Below are 5,607 nucleotides of genomic sequence, written 5' to 3'. Positions count from 1 at the left end.
ATAGTAGTAGTGGTAGTAGTGGCAGTAGTAGTGGTAATAGTAGTAGTGGTAGTGGTTTTCGTAGTAGTAGTAGTGGTGGTAGTAGTTTTAGTAGCAGTGGTAGTCGTGGTGGGAGTAGTCATAGTAGTCGTAGTAGTGGTAGTAGTGGTGGTAGTAGTAGTGGTAGTAGTAGTAGTGGTCGTAGTGGTGGTAATAGAAGTGGTGATAGCAGTAGTAGTGGTGGTCGTAGTGAGAGTAGTTGTAACAGGATGTAATGAATCCACAACAGCATGCATGATACATTGTGTTAATACGGAGGGAAGCCAATCAGCGTTAAGCAGCGGCCTAATATGGGATTTTTCGATCCTCAAATCGTCTCTATCGATCCGAAATGTTTTTATTCGAGATGAAATAGCTTTATCCATGCTCGAACACATAGACACATGGATTCAAAATGTCATAGCGCGATCAGACCTCGATCGGTGCTCGATCGGTGCTTGATGGGTTATCGATCGGTGATCGACTCATGCTTGATCGGTGCTCGATCGGTGCTTGATGGGTTATCGATCTGTGCTCAATCGGTGCTTGATGGGTTATCGATCGGTGATCGATTCATGCTCGATCCGTGCTCGATCGGTGCTTGATGGGTTATCGATCGGTGATCGATTCATGCTCGATCGGTGCTCGATCCGTACTTGATGGGTTATCGATCGGTGATCGATTCATGCTCGATCGGTGCTCGATCGGTGCTTGATGGGTTATCGATCGGTGCTCTATTGGAGCTTGATGGGTTATCGATCGGTGCTCTATTGGAGCTTGATTGGCACTTGGTCAGACCTCACTCGTCCCTGTTCAGGATTCAAAATGCTTGGCCAAATGCGCAAATACACAAACTCGCGCAATGCACCGTGAATAATAAGAACATTAAGAAGGGAAAATAAATTTAAAAAATAATATTGGTAAAGTATTATTTCACACGCACAGATATATGCACGCATATTTGTAAACGTTTCAATCATTGATCTTCTCTGAATGAAATCGCGAAGAAAACCCGTGTCGATGTGTTTGAGCATGGATCAATCAGTGTTCCAGCTTTGTATCTTTAACAAAAATGTCGGTTCCGGTTCCGGTATTCCTTATATGGGCAAAGCCACGCCCATTGACTCCAAATGTGGACCTCAAACATGAACGTAATTTATCATTCATTCTGTCGCGGATTAATTGTATCCTGCTTTATCGCACAACGCGAAATCGCACGAGGAGACAGCTGCCTGCCGAGTAGCGCACACAGTACACACACACACAGTACACACACACAGTACACACACACAGAATCTGCTGTCTGGGAGAGGGGGGTGGGCGCTGTTAAACCCTAGCACATGGGCGAGAAGCCGTGTATGTGTGACGAGTGCGGCAAGACGTTTTTCTCACGCTCGGCCTACAAGTATATATTTTTCTATTCCACTTGTGTGTTAATCTGTGTATACCCCGGATATTTTAGAGATGGCAATTCTCCTGCTGTGTATCCTACTGCTGTCCCGGCCATATCTAGTGCCACACTCAACTCTACAAACGGCTACCCTCGTTATTTTGCGTCCATACTTGTTGCTCGATTTGCCACTACACCTGCAAATGAAACAGCTCATAGACACTTCTACACTCCATCATTGTATCCTTTTAAACCCTATCTTTGTCCCATTACTTCACCAGCACTCCTTCCAAACTTCATTCTGCTCTTAAAAATAACACCATCTGCGAGCTGCTGCTATTCGTCCAAGGTTCGCCGCTCTTCATCCTTTCACAGAAAATACTTATGCAAACTGATAATTCTACTTTTCTTATTTCTGGGTGGTATTGACCTTCATACTGGCCCAAATGATAAGAACTCGTATAATTCTGTAGATTTTTCTGGCAGGAAAGGTGTTGGTCTTCTACATGTCAACATCAGAGGACTTGTGATTAAATTAAGTCAACTAAAACTAGAAGTGGCAGATCTAGACCCGGACATTTTTTGCCTAACAGAAACATTTCTCACTCCTGCCGTCAATGACTTGCAGATTACTATTGACAACTACAACCTTTTTCGGCTTGACCGAGGATCTAAAGGAGGTGGAATTGCCATCTATGTTCGTAACACTATTGCATGTTCACCAGCTCACCCCTTGTTTAAAAAATGTTGCTTTGAAGGTCTGGCTCTCAGAATAACTCTCCAAAATAATCAACAGATATTGGTAGTGTGCTGCTATCGACCACCTAGTGGGAAGGATGTTGAAGCTGCATCTGCACTGAGAGAGCTTTTTGGGGGCCTCCCTAAAGGTGAAATAGTTTTAGTGGGTGATCTAAATTGGAATTGGCTAAACCCGCCGGCCGTGGCCACAAATTTTACAGATTAATTTAACCTGTTTCAATTAATAAATGTCCCCACAAGACCCAACCTAAAAAATCCGGGACAGTCAACTTTGCTTGACGTTCTATTGACAAATGCCCCTCACAATTTCGCACTGACTGGTGTTCTGGGTAGTAACCTTAGTGATCACTCCTTCATTTTTGGTGTGAGATCATCAGCCAGACCCAAAGCCCCCCCTAAAATTGTTGAGAAGCACTCTTTGAGGAATTTCAGCACTCTGGCATTTACAAATGATGTGCTTCACTCGGATATTGATAAGGTCTGTGATATCCCCAACCTGACTACGGCTTGGGAGACTTTCAGGTACACGTTTCTCCAAATTCTTAACAAACATGCTCCGTTGGTTAGATTTAAAACTAAAGGCAACCGCCCACCATGGTATGATCCTTTGATTACAAAGCTAATGAAAACTAGGGACAAGGCTTGGGCATGTGCTCAGAAAAGTAATTTGGTAAATGACTGGCTAAAATATAGGATTTTAAGGAATAGATGCGTAAAAAAATACGGTATGCAAAAAATGCCTATTTTTCCTCCACTCTCCTGGAATCACATGGAAATGCCAGGATTTTTGTAAAACAATCAAATCTATCGAAAAGGCATCCAAAACAGAAAATCTGCCCTTTGAGCTTCACCGAAATGGGGAATATTTTTCAGATCCCAAAAAAATAGTTGACAATTTTAACCTTCATTTTTCTGAAGCTGGTAATCTTTTGATAATGTATTGGGAGTCACCCCTGCTCCTGCAAATTCCTACACCCCTGTCCAAACATTAAACGAATTTAGTTTCCAACCAATCCACGAAAGTAATGTTCTGAAACAACTGTCCTACCTCAAAGAGTCCTCCTCTACCGGAGCAGATAGTTTTCCCGTCTTTGCTCTACTAACTGTTGGTCACCTAATATACAAACCTATAGCCCATATTTTCAATCTGTCCATCAAAGAAGCATCAGTTCCTCTAGAATGGAAACATTCCTATGTCCATCCACTTCACAAAGGGGGCCCTAAAGATGATCCCAATAACTACCGACCTATCTCAATTTTGTCCCCATTGATGAAAATTTTTGAAAAATTATTGAACTACCAAATTAGCAGTTTCCTGTCCACCAACAATCTACTACATCTAAAACAATCTGGGTTCCGGAAAAAATACAGCACCACATCTGCTGCATTAGACTCTTTGAATCAAATTTACAATAGCCTTGATAATAAGCAGTACTGTGCCTGTCTTTTTCTTGACCTGTCCAAAGCTTTTGATACAGTTGACCACAACACCCTGCTTAGTAAACTAAGTTGCCTCGGTTTTTCCAAGAACACAGTACAATGGTTAAAAAATTACCTCTTTTCTCGCACCCAAACTGTATTCACAGATGGTTGGAGGTCAAACAGTGTTGAGATAACAAAAGGGGTTCCACAGGGTTCCATCCTCGACCCCTCTTGTTCTCTCTTTATGTCAATGACTTGGGCACTGACCTGGATCATTCCAGGGTAAATCTTTTTGCAGATGACACGATACTGATTACTGCTGGCCGCTCTCCGGATGACGTGATTGCTAAGCTGCAGGGTGATTTCAACAAACTACAACATCAGCTAGTTTATCTTAAACTAGTCCTGAATACCTCCAAAACCCAGGTGCTATGCTTCTCTCCGGGACTAAAGCAGGAAGTTATTTTTCCCCAATTACATTCCTTGAATAATTATCAAATAGAGCAAGTCAAGATCTATAAGTATCTTGGGGTCATCCTGGATTCAAAACTTAGTTTTGAAGATCACATTGATTACATTGGTAAAAAGACAAAAATTAAAATTGGCTTTCTGTATCGACACAAGCACTGCTTCCCCCCAATGTTCCGTTTGGAATTGGTAAAAGCTACCATACTGCCTCTACTTGACTACTGTGACATCGTGTATAAATCAGCCCCAAGTACTGTACTGAAGAAGCTTGATTCCATCTATCACTCGGCCTTAAGATTTGCATTGAACTGCCCATATAGGACTCACCACTGTGATCTCTACATTGGGTCACACTTAACATCTCTTAATGTTCGACGGCTTGTGCACCAGATCTTATTTATTCACGATGTACTTACAAAAAATTCCGCAGACTACCTACTGGATCTCCTCTCTGTTTGAAAGAACAAATTTGACCTCAGGTCTTCGCTCATTTACCAGCTTCACATTCCCTATTGCCGTACAAAAACAGGAGGAAGGGCCTTTGCTATTGATGCCCGCAGGGTCTGGAATGCTATTGCCAATAAACTGCAACTTGAATCACTACCTAGGAGATCTTCACTCAAAACTGCTCTAGAGGAGTTGTACACCCCTAGCTGCCACTGCTATTCAGTGGCCTAAAATATGGCTCTAGATTTTGTTGTTATAATTTATTTATGTAGTTTATTGTTAAAAATTCGGTCACACTCACTATGATCACTGTTACATTGGATTTATGGCTTTTATTTTGGTGATTTCGAAAAGTTTTTTTTGTTTTGGCCATGTTTTTGTTTATTGTAGTACGGAGTTAGACTGATGGCCTTAATCTAAGTTGTCTTGTTGTTGTTGTTTGACTTGCATCCCACTAGGATGTTTTGCACACAGCGTTGGTGTACGGTGCTATTTCAGGAATATTTTGATATTTTTTTCCTGTATTTTCTGTTTGCACAGTCACATAGTCACTTTAAGATGTTTTCTTGTTCATGTTTTTTGTTGTTGCGGTTGCACCCGATTCAAGAGCCGCATGGCTCACAGGGCTATACCAACATAAATGAAACCATGAAACTATGAACAGTACACACACACATAGTACGCACACAGTACACGCACACAGTACACACACACAGTACACACATAGTACACACACAGTACACGCACACAGTACACACACACACAGTACACACACAGTACACACACACACAGTACACACACAGTACACACACACAGCACACACACACAGTACACACACACACAGTACACACACACACAGTACACACACAGTACGCACACACAGTACACACACACAGGACACACACAGTACACACACATTACAACAATAACCGCCATTCACCACTAAGTGGTAGTGACGTCACCACGACGCTTGTGCCAGGCTATGTGCACGTGAAGGCCACGTGAAGTGTTGAACGCCCGCTGGCAGGAGGTCACGGGGCAGACCCAAGTGCCACGGGTCGACTGACTGAGATGACTGAGACGACTGGCTGATGCACCACCTG

This window comes from Petromyzon marinus, chromosome 65, assembly GCF_048934315.1.
Source record: "Petromyzon marinus isolate PM22_M1 ecotype Great Lakes invasive population chromosome 65, UKy_Petmar_22M1.pri1.0, whole genome shotgun sequence".
Lineage (NCBI taxonomy): Eukaryota > Metazoa > Chordata > Hyperoartia > Petromyzontiformes > Petromyzontidae > Petromyzon > Petromyzon marinus.
Note: the sequence above shows the minus strand (reverse complement) of the source record.